Raw genomic sequence first — 16,496 nt, 5'->3', positions numbered from 1 at the left:
TTAGCATAACAATAAAAAAATTTGAAGAAAAAAAAAGATATTCCAAACTCATTCAAGAAAGAAATCAGTGTTTTTATTGGACATATTAAACACATCTGAATGCCAAAAATGAATATGAAGAAATAATTATCACAAACAAATCCAACCAAAAATTCATTAGAAATCCACTAGTCAATTATCTTCTGTGTTGATGAATTCAACATTCCAGCCACTTTTGAGAAGGGTGTGTCCTCAACCTAATTAGTTCCTGATAGGGCACTGGATGTCTACAGTGAAAACTCTCCAAAATTCCTGAATCCTCTCATGATCAAAAAAAACAGAACTAGTTCAAAGACCACCCAATATTTGCTGCTCTTCACCATGACTTTTTTAATACTGTTGAACTTGTTTTAATGTTTCATCACAAATGGATGTACTAAAGTACAGGCAAGGAATAATCATAATGTTGTGGCCTACATTATAAATATGGAATTATAAATTTAAAACATTTTCTGGCTTAAAAAATAACTCTAGTAGTCAACACAGCTCCACAGGGCCTCTGTGTCTGGTAGGGTTCATCTCTGTGTCCCTGACAACACCCGCCTTTATCCATTTTTCCAGGTCCTCCACGCCCACCTCTTCTTCCTTCCATCTGTTCCACTGAAGGTTCAGGGGGCCCATCAGGGCCACCTTGTCTTCCTCCACCAAAGCTACCTGGGTCCATGTCCTGGCCACCATGGAATCCACCTCTGTCTCCACCATTACCACTTCTGAACATTCCACTGGGACCACCGTGGTCCATGAGGACACCTCTTCTTCCCTGCAGGCCACCAGGGCCGCCTCTGCCAACATCACTGCCCAGGGGTAGAAAGGGTGGTGGAGGGAAGCCTTCAGGCTTTAGAGGCTTCCACTGGTTGCTCTCTATTCTCCAGGTGAAGTCCTGGTTTCCACACGCTGGATTGGGGCTGTATCTTTCTACAGATGGGTTCCTTCAGGAATCCTGGGGCTTTCTCGGGGTGAAGCCATCTCTGTCACCTCCACGGCCTCCCATGCCACTTCCTGGGCCCCCTGGACCTCCATGAAGTGGTAGTGACATCCCTTTACCCTCACAGGGAGTCATACCTCCCCAATCCTGTTCATCGGAGGCTTCTTCCAAGCAAGAGAAACCTGAAGTTTGCTCCCTTGAAAATCATTCCCATCAAACCAGTCCAAGATAGCCCTAGCTGTTTGTGGGTCTTTGGAGAATGCTGTAGCATAGCCTCTGGTCTTTCCTGTTTCCTCGTCCAAGTAGATATAGATCATGGGTTGTCTGATGCTCTTGTTCACCTTAACAACTCCATACTGCTTAAAGTCTGCCAGATCATCTAGAGTCACACTGCCATTTAAGCCTTGCACATAAATTGCACTGTTGTCAGAGTTTTTATCTGCATCTACAGATGGGCCTACATCAAGATCCGGTCCTTCATCCATGAGTCCATCAGGCTTAGTGAAGCCACCTCACTCTCCAGCACCCATTCCACCCCATCCTCCTTCCCACCCAACTCTGCTCATGCCCCCGCAATCAACCCTCTACTTCCCCTGCCCTAGTTGTCAGGGCCACTCATGCTCCAGTTCTCTTCTGGTCCAGAAAATCCTGCAGACTCCTGCCCATAAACACCCATGCCACTGGGGTGGTCCTGTCAGAATAAATGCTGCTGTGCATAGCTGCTGCTCTGTAAGATCCAGTTTGCCAGGGATGGGTAATTAGTGGGTGGCTACTGCCCACAGCTGTTCTGTTGACCATAGCTACTCTGCTGTCCGTAGCCGCTTACCTGCCCATGGGTGTTCTGCTGAGAGTAACTCTTCTGATCATAACTAGTCGGCTGTGTAGAAGAACAGCTGGTAGGAGGATAAGATGGGGGTGCCGTGACTGGCCGCGTGCGGTGGCTCCCAGGTACCTGGGGATAACTGGAGTTACTCTGTCCAGATCCTAGGCTGGGCTAGTTGTAACCCCCTGTGTTAGATTGAGATTGACTAGTCTCAGCAGGTTTATTACCATCCTGTGGTCTTGCAGGTGTAGTAGCTGCCAGGTGCTGCCCATAGGTAGGGTAAGCAGGCTGAATGCCATATGCAGACTGAGCTGTACAGAGGCCTGGCGGTAGTGACCATAGCAGTGGCGGTATCTTAAGCATGAGTGCTGTACCCCTAGACAGACTGACTGTATGCCTGGAGGGTAGCTGGAGTAGTATAACCAGGGGGAGGCTTCTATAAGAAGTTGCATTGGCAGTCTGCCCATAGGTCACAGTGGTCTGAGCCTGGGGATAGTCTGTAGGTTCCATAACTTTGCTGCCCATATGCCTGGGTGGTCTGTGCATATCCTTGAGTGGGCTGGGCAGTGTAAGCACTGTAGCCCTGCTTGGCTGTAGGGACTGCAATCCGTGGGTACCACTTTCTCTCCTTCCCTCTCATTCCCACAATGGCTTTTAAGTTAGGTCTTTCTGATTTGGTAGAGAAATAAAGAATAAATGAAGAAATAGACTCTGTATGGAATCTACTCTTCAAACTCTATGAGACCTAGTTATCTATATCCTCATGTAAGAGTAAAAATATCCTCCTCCCTCTCATGATATAATTTTTTTATTATCATTGCTATAATTATTATAATGAACCAATTCTTCATCATTGCTATTACCACTTTTGGTTTTTTATTATGTTATGTTAATCACCATACATTACATCATTAGTTTTTGATGTAGGGTTCCATGATTCATTGTTTGCGTATAACACCCAGTAAGTGATTTACTAGTATTTTAAAAATTATGAGAATATTTTGAAATTTTACCTATAATTCATTTGTTTGTACCCCATATGTCTATTAAGTGGTTTGCAGATGCCAAAAGGTAGAGGAACTCTGATGCATAGGATGGATTGGAGGAAGAAAAATGGTAGGCGGGGAGATGAAAAATAAATCCAGTAGATTAGTAGAGGTCTGAGATGAAGGCGCTAGAAATGAAGCTAAAAAGATAGTTGTAAAACATACTAGAAAGACAGTATTTCTGGATGTTCTGACAGAATAAATATGCATAATAACATGAGAGGAGTCTTTAAGGAAGAGGAGTAATTCATTAAGGAAGATTTTGAGGTCCCAAGATGGGGGGGAATATTTATATCAACAAAAACAAAAGAGTCAGCAGGAGACACTGGTTTATCCTAGAAATTGAAGATTTCAGTATAAACATGCTGGATGTGAAGTTAACATAGTAACATCCAAGTAAGGAATATTTTATATAAAATTAAAATACCACTTGTATACAGATGCTTCTAAAATGTTTGAAGACTGCTGGTTTTCTGAATGACAGTAAGCAAATTACATTGATCATTTGCCTAACAAACTGGCTTCATAAACAGACAAAAATAAATAACAGCTCATACTCTGAATTAGCATGGTCAAGATTAATAAAACTCTATATGGGAATAATTATTACTACTAAATATTGTAGCATAGAAACACAAACATTTAGTCTTCATAAATAATAATATTTGTCCCTATTTTGAATTACCAAGGGACATAAATCTTTACAGTTCTCAGGATTCCATTTGTAGGTTTTCACTGATGTTTTCCAGTATTTTTTCTGTAGCAACAGATATGAAATTTTCCTCAAGAGTTGGCAGCAATACAAACACAGCTTCATAATCACTGTGAACCGTTGTCTGTTTCCCTTCACTTGAGCGTTTGCCTTTCTTAGATAATTAACAGCCATAAGTAACACTCACACCCACAGGCAAACACACACACCCCCATGCCAGATCCTTGCCCACTGATCTCCCATTTCCCACAAAGTAAAAACAGTTGAGATGGAGTAATGATTAATACTTTTTTTTACCTTTATAGTAAAATTAAAGTTGAAAAACAAAAGTTTGCTGCTGGATACATTGGAGAATTTTTCAATACTTTGATATTTCTTTCTAAAGTATATAATAAACTAATTTCATCTCCTACTAACATCCACATTTGGCATGTCAAGAGAGGATAATGCTATTGAGTGCCCTGTTCTTAGACCTCTAAGTCACTGGACTCTTGTCAGAGCACATGGTTACTAAATGAAATTAGTTCATCCAGACACCTGGTTAATACAAAATAGTTCAGAAACCTACAAAGATGAAGGGAGACCCAGGCTAGATTAAGGGTAGAGAGTGGGGGGCTGAGGAATTATTCAGGCATTAACTGTGTAATGTTAACATTAACTGAACAGTTGATTTCATTACCAGGGAGGTGAACTCAGAGCTCCTCATCTTTTATCAAACAGTGGTAATTATCCAGAGAATGGGCAGACATCGAGCAGGATACATTCCTCAGTTAATGCTGACATGTTCAGCTAATGAGTGTAGACACGTAACACATGAGAAATTATGAGAGACAGCACATACAGTGTGTCACCTCAGAGTCATTTAATCCCCAGCTCTGTCACAGAGTCAATAGGTAAGCTCTTCAAGAAGTCACTTAGTCTTTTTGAGGTTGCTCTCCTTTCTTGAATAAATACTGACATGATAACACCAATCATCCAGAAATTTATTACAAAGGAGACTTTGTGCAAAATGAGTATTAAACAAATATAAGAGCTATAGAATGGTTAAATTTAAATGTGAATGAGTATATTTATATTGTGGCACACAGTCTCATGAGAAACTTTTTCTCATCTAGCGTGAATTTAGGCCACTTTATCTGGACAGTCCACCTATACTTAGAAATAGTTAACTAAAGAGATGCAGAGAAATTTACACTCACTGAAAGCTAGGTTATCTGATTACCCAGAGAAACAAGCATTGGATCAGCCATAATTACCCTAGAGATATTTTCTGTCAGGACTGGGGATTATAGTTTCACTTTTTTTTTTTTTTCCAAACTGCCTCATTCCCTGAAAAGTCAACCTGTACTCCCTTCCCACTGTTCCTCACAGTACTTGTGTGGGAATGGCAGTCCTTGAAAATTCCAGCTCTGGGAGATATATTTGCACTAACATTAAATACATCCTGTAAACATTTAATATTAAGCTTTAGAAAATGAGGCTCTCCTTTAAAAACTGACCCAGCAGAATACACTCCTGCCCCAACTTAGTCCCCACCTCCTGATTCTCTTTTGATCCAGAGCTGTGCGGGGCTGTACAGCCAGGGGTCTCAACTCCGAATTTGGAGACACAGAGATGTGAGTTTCATTCTTGTTCTGCCTCTTACAGTTCTGTGACATTGTGAGGACTATCTCAACTCTGAACCTCCTTTCTGAAGTGAGGAAAATAACATGGTTGGCAAGGTGATTGTAGCAGAAAAATGCCTGTGGAGACAATCTGATACATGGTAGGTATGAGAAAAAAAAATCCCATTATAATTATATGCATAAGGATGCAGAACACTTAAAGGAAAAATGATATACACAATAAAGGCCTGAAACCTAGTACTGTTTCTGAACTGTCACAGAAAACCCAGCACCAAAAGCAATTTTCTATTCAACTGTCAGGTGCTCTATAATGTGAAAGCACATCGCATAATGATAGAGCTGAAGAGCTCCTGCTGTGGGGTGTCTTGAGGGGTCTGAAGCAAACCTCTTCTGGTGGAATTACACCTTCAAGGACTCTCTTCGGAGTCTTTGGAATGCATACAAAAGATCCAATCAGCTTCATAATAACCAAAGAATTAGCTGGCTTGAAGGAACATTTGTTCATTCCTTGCTATTTTGTCAGTGAAGGTCAAAAAGTCCACACTGAATTATCTGGAGGGACCAGCACACAGGATATTCGGTAGTATATTTCCCTCTTAGATATGGGAGGCCCAGTACCCAGCATAAAGTTGGCATGCCCCTAAATTATCTGGTGACTGAATGGACTAGTACTCGGTGTACTTAAGGGACAGCGGACATTCACCAAGTGCACAAAAATCTGGCAAAGGAAAACTCTTGACAAATAGATCCATATATGCCCCATTAAGAAATGTAAAAGTATGGAGTCTTTTTCTAAAAACATGAAGGCTCTCATATTTTGCCACGAGTTTTATCATCTTGGGAAACAGCTTTCTAACACTCAAGACAAATATTTCCAGCACTGCACAAGGAGCTCCAATTTGAAAGCTGAGCCTTTCCAGATGTGCTTTAGAGCCTGGGGAGGATCTTCAACCACAGTCTACCCCGATGGCTTTCTCTGAAACGAGCTCCATTAAAATGAGGAGAGAATTCCTCTCATAAGATATCTTACATAGTTCTTCAGCACAAATTTCTCTCTTTTATTGATGCCCCTTCAAATTCTGGGAGTCTTAATGAGTCTCCACTGGTTGATAAATTTGGCTCAATAAAAATAATTTGGTCTATCCACACAGCCACCAAACCATTAACAGGAACTTTGCTGAATTCTTACTCTTCTCTATTTTCTCCCTATCTCAGGCCTGAAAATTTATGTTGTAGCATATTCTCCCATTAAGTTGTAAGTATTGTCAGACTAGCCTCTTATACTAATTTATGGGACTCAGGATAGTATGATTGAAACAGCACTGGACTTGGGAGGTACAAGAGCTAGTTTCTGATCTAAAAATGTGTATATTATGATCTCACCTTTTAAAACAATGACAAAAAAGCCTATATATCTATAGTGTGTATGTATATATGTATGTATGATGCATATGCGTGTATATATAAATCACATATGTATGTATATACAAATGAGTGTTTATTACATATGTATGTATACATATGTATGAATTTGTATGCCTCTTTAAGTATATGAGTTTTGGGAAAAAAACTCCAGGCATATTCTAGGCTCTTGACATAATTTTTCTGGGTGTATGTTTATGAGGTGAGGCTGATATTGATGTAGGGAATGAGAAGAAGAAAAGTGAAAACTAAACCAAAAAGGAAAAAAAAAAAAACCCTAGAAATTCTGCTAAATCTCTCCCCACCAATTTGTACATAAGATATAATCATATTTGCTCATCCCTATAAAATTATCTATTATGTATGTGCACGTGTAAACAGAAATTTTTTAAACAACTTAATTTATCACCGTTTCCCAGTTAGGGGACTCAGTCATTCTCAGTGCTGGTAGTTTGGGCTCTGAGGTATTGTGTAAGCTATATGGTCTGCATGGACTTCCAGGTCCTATCAAACAGCACCAGGATGCGATGTAAAGTGCATGCCATCAAGATAAATAATTTATTCCGGTGCTGTCCTTCATTACACCAGTTCTGACTGGCTCTAGGAGTAGCAAAGGTCAATAAGAGAATTGACCCAGGACTTGGGGGTGGTTTGTAAAGAGAATGAGTTGAAAGGTCAAGGGAGCTGGTGAAGGACAAGTTCGAGTGACCACGAGGTCTTGAAGATGACGTCAAAAGGGGCTTGGAAACAGGGAGAAAATAAAAGACTCGAGACTGGAAGTACAAAAGGGGTCAAAAAGCAGGTAGACTTGAGAGGAAAGATGGGATATGAGAGGTTCTTGTTGAGAGAGCATAAGAGACGTGGCTGAGAAAATAGATTCCTATGGCCATCTGGAGACAAAGGTCCCTGAAAGAGCTGAGATCAAGGAACTATAGAGTTAGGTTGTTTAATGGGTCATCCCAAGCAAATGAGGAAACCACACAAAAGCATCTCCAGGTAAGACCATGGACCTATTCCCTCATTCACTTATGGTGTCCCATTAAGGACATTTTCTGGGCCACAAAGGTGAGTTATGACGAGGGATAAATTACATGTAGCCGAATGGCAAGATCCACCAAAGAGAACAATCTGGGGGAGAACATGAGCATACTTTGGCAAATATCTGAAAATTCTAATGGGAAAGGAGGAAGCTGCCAGGCTAATGACCCCCATCCTCCAGTCATGAACGTGTATGTGTGCTAGGGGAAAGGAAATTGGGCTGCAGGGAACCAGCGTCTTTAAAGAAGACCTAGGTTTCAAATGCAGGGAGAAAATGTTGAGAATATGGAAGATTTGTTAACAACCCAACAGGCACAGAGTGAAGTCAGCAGTGGAGAGTGAGAGTGGGGTGGAAGACCTAAAGGAGATGAAAACTGAAGTTTGCTAGCCAAAAAGAGCTTACACTTTGGACAATGCCAAGGGAGTTTAGAGATAAGGAAAACATATATAAATGATTAGCCTAAAGATTTCCTAAATTGTCTTCAGGTCATTTTGATATTAACATTAGATTAAGGCTCAAGAGGATGCTACAGCCTGGAATGAACCCTAAGGCTTCAAGTGGTCCACATTTATGTTCCCTGCATTTGAGAAGAAAAATGGGTGGAATTACTGGGCCCTCCATTCACACAGAGTGGCAGGTCAAGAGCCATCAAGTAACGGGAAGTAACAAGTAACAAGTCAGGTGAGTGGTCCGAAACAAAGCAAAGAAATTGAGAGTTGAACTGCTGCTAGAAGCTCACATGACATGCTCAGGCCTGATCCTGCCATCAATTGTAGAAACTGAGAACTTTCCTTAAGCATCATTATCTTGTTCAGGCCACCCGCCCGAACTCATTCTCCCACATACCCTTAACTTTGACATGACAGCCAGGAAACCGACATTACTTTTGTTGTTATTGTTTATTTGATTTTTTAATTTATTTTTAAATTCAATTAATTAATATAGAGCATATTATTAGTTTCAGAGGTAAAGTTCCGTGATTCATCAGTCTTATATAACACCCAGTGCTCATTACATCATGTGCCCTCCTTAATGTTCATCACTCAGCCACCCCATCTTCCTCTCCAGCAACCCTCAGTCGGTTTCCTATGATTAGGAGTCTCTTATGGTTTGTCTCCCTCTCTGGTTTCATCTTGTTTTATTTTTCTCTCCCTTTCTCTATGATTCTCTGTTTTGATTTCTAAATAGATCGACATTATTAGGAGATAATAAAAGGGTAGCCATGTCTACAGGGTATGAGGAAATGGAGTTGAGGAGAAGGAAGACCTGGAAACATTTAAGTAACTGGCATTTGGAAAACCAAAGAGCTATAAAGAGCCCTTCTCCATCATATCCTGAAAATGGTCATTAGCTGTATCTGAATTTACTGAGAAGTTCATGTTTTCAGAACCATTATGGAGGATGAATGAGTTCTTTCACTAGCAAATAGGTCAGACCATCATTTCTTTTTTACAGCCAGGCCAGCAATATAATGAAAGTTTAAAGATAAGCTTGACAGCCACTCATAGTATACTAGTATTGGCCCCCAAATGAAACTGCTGTATATCTCTTTGTCAATTATTTTATGTATGCTTCATTATGTATTTGTCATGTGTTTGTACTTGTTACTTTATGTATGCTTAATTAGGGTAAAAAAATCAGTGCATCAAAGACTCAATATAGACAATATCAGTTTGCCTACCCACACCTCAGTTTTACAATAAAATATGAATAACGCTAGGAGTGTTGTGCCTGACTGATCCTTGTTAAACACACTATTACCACTACCCTGCCTCAGAGACACACACGTGCGTGCACACACACACACACACACACACCTTAAAAACTGTCAGAAATAAGAGAGACATCCCAATTCTTGAGAAGGTGTTTTTTGGCTGCCTTATTGACTTTTTCTGAAATGAGGATCTTAGGATAGAGAAAGGGAAACTGGGTTTTCCTCTTTGTAAAGGGGTGAGCAAAAGAGAGAGAGAGAGAAATCAAAATGGATTCACGGGTATATGAGGATATGCACATGTAGTGGTTAGGTATTTGTGTGTCTTGTAAAATAAGCTTCCATCCTTCCTGTCTAGAACCAATCATAGCAGAGGAGAGGGAAGGCAATTGTTGGTGAAATGTGCTCAGGTGGAAGGTACATCAGATGGAGCCCTTTTGAGATGATTGGCATCAAACATTCCGGGACTGGCTGATGCTCAGTGAACTTCTCCCTCAAAGTAGCTTAACATGGTTATGAAACGCCTTACTTCAATAAAAAGCTCTGAATTCCTCTGGAAAGTGAAACAACATGAATAGAAAGGCCTTTACTGCTTTAAAAATGAGCCCAATATAATACTGGTATTAAATTCTTAGATTTTAATGTTTCCTGAGGTTATCCTACACATAAGAAATATCACAGGCTTAAGAAGAAACTCAACAGTACTTTCATGTGTTGTAGAAAGTTAAACTACACAGAAAACAAACCAAAAGTAAACAGATGGAAGGAATGCCACATGGGGTAAACAGACAACGTGGGAAATCCTTCCTACACGGGAATTATAAAGGGGCTGCAACAGCCTCACTGGTGATATGCCAGGGAGGACTCTAACATGGTTGAAAAAGGAAGAGTGGGGAGAGAAGGCTCAAACATAGGGTGAGTGAAGGAGGAATGGAGGCGCTCTGAGCCCACGTCACCACTCTAATGTAGCGACGGCAAGGATGTTAGTTACGGCACGGATGGGCCTATCGTGGGTGAGGCCTTTCCCCCTGTTGGCAGAAAAGCCTCTCTCATCGTGTCAATCACCACATTTATGTCAGCTGGCCGAAGAAGAGGTGCATCCCTCAAATGAAAACCCAGTGCCCAGTTTGATGTTGCTACATAGACAGAAAAACTAAAATGCTGATTCCTTCTGGGTTTAGCAAACCCAGGAAATCACTTCTGCTGGTACAGCACAATGGTATCTGCAATTTCAGAGACAGGATCTATATTAAATGGGGCGGGGTGGGGGAGTCAGGCAAATCCTTTACTGACCACCTACCACATTTCATGTCCTGTTCCAGATGCCAAGGAACAAGTTGGTCAGAGTTTCTGCTCTTGTGGAGCTTACGTTCTAATAATAATTACATAATAAAGCAAACAAAAATAAAGTGATATTTAATTTATATTGGTTCTTCAGGAAAAAACTGAAGAGGGGCTAAGATGATGCCAATTTGTCAACACTCCCCTTTCTTCACTTGAGCAGACATCTGCCAAATCAATTATGGCATTCTTAGCTGCTGAGCCCTTCTCAACCCAGCACTCCCAACAGCCAGTGATAATCCATCATTGTCATCATGGAAACCTAAACCAGAGTTATCTTATATTTGCCATACATACCTAGTTTTTCCTCTTATTTTATTCCCTTTTATTTCTATTTTAATATTGGTGGAAAAAAATTGAAAATCCTTAGGAGTACTAGAGGAAACCAACAAAAGGGAGGGGATGGCCTCCTTTGGCCAGTGTTTTAAAAGAGATTTTGAAGAACCCAGGGATTAGATCCAGTCTTGTTCACAGCACTGGAAAGAATTTAAATTAAAATTGATGCCTCCAGGTGGTGGCCCCAAGGCCTGCTATAACAAACAACTTCGTTCTTCTCCAACATGTTCATCACAGTGATCTTTTCTGGGAGGGTTTGAGGCTTTGTTTTGACAACTATGACTAGTGTTTCAAAGACGGCACTCAGGTGCTTTGGGCACTGTCTTCGATCAAATAAGCAGGGGGCCACTTACTTTTTAGGTGTTTTCTCTTTGGCTCTGGTCTTGCTAAGGGTGGTGAGTGGCAGCTCTGCATGCACTTCTTGGCCTGGGTGGAATCTTGTCTCGGTGAGTAGTACCCCCTTGTAACTACCCCTTTGCACCACTACACAGAACATCTGGCTGGTTCCTGTTCCTTCTTCACCCTGTCTTCTGGTTTTCATGGAATTGTGGATGCCTGATTGCATGCTAAGCCTTTAAGCAAGTGCCTTGCTTGGATCTACAGAAACTACTTATCAAGGCCTCTCTTCTCACTACTTCATTTTGACCCACTGTCTTACTTTCACACCTGACTGCTCAGATTGCTTTTGTTACCATTGTCTGAGGCTACTCAGGTCTAAGTACTCCTCACTATCCAAAGCCTAGTGCTAATGTACCCAGATTTCTCCTTTTCTTTTGAGTTACTTTCCATGCCTCCAAGGAGGAAAGAAAAGAAGAAGAAGAAGAAGAAGAAGAAGAAGAAGAAGAAGAAGAAGAAGAAGAAGAAGAAGAAAGAAGAAGGAAGAAGAAGGAAGAAGAAGGAAGAAGAAAGAAGAAGAAAGAAGAAGAAAGAAGAAGAAAAAAGAAAGAAGAAGGAGAAAGAAGAAGAAAGAAGAAGGAAGAAGGAAGAAGGAAGAAGGAAGAAGGAAGAAGGAAGAAGAAGAAGAAGAAGAAGAAGAAGAAGAAGAAATAATTTCATGCAACTGAGATCCTGGAACTATCTGCCTGCTAGTCGGAGCATTTCCATTTCTATAAGTCTTTTAACTGTTGGGACTGCCATTGTGTAAAGAACTGAGGATCATACACAGCCGGTTTTCTAACACACTCCTGGGGCTCCTCTCTAATCCAATCAGATAGCACATAATCACTAAATACAAGTTAATTTCAATATTACCCAAAACAAAACATAATTAGAAGGGCAATGTGCTGTGAAAATTATCATAAAAAGCATTCAAAAGCCAAGTAGAAATGCATTTGAATTATCTATGGTTTAGGATTATTTGTGCCACTGTTCCTCTCCATTAGGGCAGAACCAGAGTTGACTTTAGCTATGATTTCATGGTCTATAAAAACAACCATTGAGAATTGGGTATGGACTGTGACTGTGTTCAAATATTTCTTGAATCTTCTTCAATATCAACATTTACTCAACCTCCTTCTACTAATGATAGCCCATCTATGTTACTTCAGTGTAATATACATAGGTTATTCTCACAAGATTCAGAATGTGCCAGATACATTCAATAGGAAAATGCAGTTCAGAATTGGTTTCTAAGATTGAAATGTATTAAGCAACTCCCTTAAGAAGCACTGGGCAATGAATTGCAGTGGGGAACTTATAATAATGGATAATAGGAAAAATATCTTAAACACATGTAAGCACAATTTCAAATAATGGGACAAAGCTTAGACCAGCCTAGGATGCTGGGGTATCTCTTCTTAACTTGGGGCTATTAAAGGTCTTCATATAGGTGCCTTGAAGTAGAAATTCTTGTGTATTTTTTGACATAGTTTTAAGAACAATGTAAATATGTCTCTCATCTTAATGCATTTGCTGGATTACTAAAGCAGGTCTAGGAAAGATGACTAGGCTCACTGAGTCTTTGTGGGTTAGGTCTCTAAATTCCTATATGGTAAGATGTAGGAAAGTTGCCGAAAGCACAGAATTCAGGCCAAGTTACAAAAAGGAAAGACTCTTTCTCTCCTATTATGATGTTTTAAAGGTGAAATATGAACATGATAAAAGGCATAAAAGTAGAAAAGAGCATAGAATAATAAGTAAATCTCCCTCCCACTCCTGAATAGACAGAATATAGACCATAACATCTTCCTTAAAACCCATAGAGATTGATTTTTCTTGCAATAAACATTATCGTTTACCAAAAAAGTTTTGAGAATGATAGCACCCTGAAAATGTGGAGCACTGTTTCATTTACTTGTTTACATACATTTATTAAGTGCCTACTATGTGCTAGGCCTGATTTTTCTTGACATTTAAATTTTTCTACTTCTTCTCCTTTTCTTCCTACTAATAGTCACTTGCCTCTCCTGAGTATCTAGCTGTTCACCATCCTTTAGAAGCAGTTCTGTCTGAGGCCAGGAAAGATGGTAACAAGCTCTTGGCCAAAAGCTCAGCCCAAGTCACTCCACCACTCATCCCAGTTTGATCCTGCACTTTGACCCTAATGATGGAGCTTTTGTCTTGTGCATTTTTTGTCCCAGCTATGGAGCCTTTATTCAAATGTGTTGAAGTCAAAGCTTTCATAACCTAGCTGCCAGAGTATCATGTTAATCCCTATGAGCTCTGAAGTCAGATTGCTGGGGTAGGAATATTGACTCTCTTACTTATTAACTTGTGTGACTCTAGGCAAGTAACAACTTCCATGTGGCTTGGTTTCTTCATCTGTTGAATGAAAAGACCATCAGTATACACTTCATAGTTTTAAAAGAATAAAATAATTTCTAAAGTCCTTAGCACTATGTCTAATATTATAAATCTAATCATGAAAAGCAGTGAGGTCCAGCATTGCTCTTGAAAATCATTCAGCTAAGACTAGAGTCTATCCATGGGATCTTAGTCCTATTCTAGAGTCCTTTCTTTATAATAAACCTCTCTGGTAATGTCGATTTCCCTGTATCTCCAAATATGTCTACTTCATCTCTGCCTATCAGGACATCTTCTTGTATCTTTCCAGAGTTCCATGTTCTAGAATCCTTACTGCCATCTGTTGCCCATTTTCCCAATGTGTACCACTGTCTACCCTGCTGATTAGACTTCTCTGCCTTTCAGCTGTTTTTTTTTGTTTTTGTTTTTGTTTTTTTTTCCTGTGCTTTGCCATGATGAGCTTCAGTCTGGTGGTATGTGGGTTTTGAAGCCAGACAGCTCCCAGTCTGATATATCCTACTGTCCATGTCAGAAGTCTGGGGGTCCATATGGCATCTGCTCCTCACTTGTCAGGTAACCTCATAGCTGGCCAATGGTATGTTTAGAAAAGAGAAAATGTAAGTTGAAAAATCTCAGTTTCCTCTTATATATCTTCTACCCATTACCAGTGATGTCAAACTTGTCTTTGCATATCATTCTAAACTGAATTCCCTAGACAATTCACCTATTAAAATGGCACAACTGACTTTGAAATAGGTTACAGAAATAACTTCTACTGCCAAGTTTTCTCAACTAATGACCTCCCCCAGCTTTGATAGTGGCCCATGGTTTACTAAGCTATCAATGAGAGACCCCTGAGAGTAGTAAGTACAATAAAAGCACAAACTGTTTCATTTTATTGTGTTTGATGGCTGGAAAGTGAAATTACAAAGTATATGATTGTTTTATCAAGCTGAAAGGAGCCAAGTATAACACCTTTGAGGATGAAATGAGAAATTTCTTTAGTAAAGAGAAGAGAGGTGATACACAATTGTCTATCACAAGTAAGCATTTGTCACAAGCAAGCACTGGCTCACCTTACGTTGATTTTGAAAACCATAAATACGTGTGAGAATATTGAGGTGTTTACATACTACAAGTTAATTTAAGTTAATGGCATAATGTCAATTATATAATAATTCTGGGTTTCATTGGCTCCCAAATTGCTAATATCTTATTTGTACCCAGAGGCACTGGGTACAACCATTCTAACACAAACCAAAATTAAAAATTCAGATATTCAAGCTACTGAAATTAAAAAATAGTAATATAAAAGCACAATGTATTCACTTAAAATAGTGGAACAAAGTAATTTAACTGATGCATTTTATTGATTGGGACATGAGGTTAAAGAACTCAAGGATTCATGCCCATATTTTCTAATGAACCTACTGGTTTTTTGACACAGCCTGTACTAGTTACAACCTATGACCTGTGTCATCATTGGTCACGACAGGAATTTTCAGGGATAATAGATAATTGCAACCAATACCAAAAAAATAAATCTCAGCATTTGTCTTTATGTAGAAAAAGAGAAAACACATTCAATTAGAGATCTAGAACATCCCTCCAAGTCAAATAATAATAGATGCTGGGAATATAAGAACAAGCAGTAACTTTTCAATTCTTTCTTACATTCTTCAGTCTCTATATGATATGTAATACCCATTTATACTTTTGTCTCTTTTCTCCATTAAATATAAATGAACCTTTCCAAAGTTATATTGATTCTCTTAGAAAAGGTTTTAATACACTAGGCTTAGTAGTCACCTCTTTTCATATAGATAGAACTTCCAAGCTTCAGGGAGAAAATAGATCTAAAAAGATGGCTCCTTTCCCAAAGTGCTTGAATGTAAGAGAAATGGCAGGCAATGCCAAGCTTAAACCCAGCAGGCCTGGGAAGAAACAGGACTTAAATGAATTAGATATTGATTGCTTGGGTATTTTTGAAATTCCTTTAATCTGAATCGGTTCCCTAGAGAAGGGATTGGATTCAAATGTCAAATGACAGTGAAAATAATTCTTGAAAATACAAAAATCTTAGTTTGAAGGTCCCTTATGGGTCATTTACTCTAAACTTCAATTCTCTCCACATCCCCTTTAGTGGTTTTTCAAACCCTCATTGAGCACCTCTTGATAAGAAACATTAATTAATTTGTTAACTAATGGTAGTAATTTGCAAGGTTGGAAAGCAACGGCTCTTCACTAAACTTTGGTAATTCTATAAATCTTATTATTGGAAAATTACAAGTCTTTTTTTTTTCTTTTCTGATAGCTACCCCTATGGGGTTTGAAGATGAATATGACTTTCAAAACCTGTTAGTAACCAGCTTTGGGATTTTCTCTCACATAATCCAAAAATATATGCTGAAGCTGAGTGCCTCTGAGCATTTCCTCCATAATGTCCCACTGGAATGAAAGAGGAATAGATAAAATATATGAATACTAAATCCAAACACAACATAACATTAGTGGAAATCTGTTTCCTTGACAAGTTTAATTGCAGTAATTTCAAAGCAATGTATTGTTATGTATGTGTCTGATTGATCACTATGCCTCATCAAAAGATTTGGCCATTTGCACAATTGAAAGTGAGCATTCTTACACTTGTTTTTAAATCTTAGAATATCATAGCTCCTAATTTTCCCTTCATGTTTCATTTCATTTACCATATTCAAATTTCATTTGGAAAAGCA

At 39.3% G+C, this 16,496-nt stretch overlaps 1 protein-coding gene and 1 pseudogene across 1 annotated transcript in view; both read right to left on the bottom strand.

Annotated features, from left to right (window-relative positions):
- Window positions 1-16,496, bottom strand: part of NRG1 (neuregulin 1) — a 1,085,273-nt gene that overhangs the window by 721,629 nt on the left and 347,148 nt on the right. The window lies entirely within an intron of this gene.
- Window positions 497-2,427, bottom strand: LOC112834446 (RNA-binding protein EWS pseudogene; annotated as a pseudogene).

The sequence above is a fragment of the Callorhinus ursinus genome, unplaced genomic scaffold (assembly GCF_003265705.2).
Source record: "Callorhinus ursinus isolate GAN/ISIS: 27379988/994484 unplaced genomic scaffold, GSC_fseal_2.0 scaffold17, whole genome shotgun sequence".
In the NCBI taxonomy this organism is placed as follows: Eukaryota; Metazoa; Chordata; class Mammalia; order Carnivora; family Otariidae; genus Callorhinus; species Callorhinus ursinus.
This window is presented reverse-complemented; position numbering and strand designations above follow the sequence as displayed.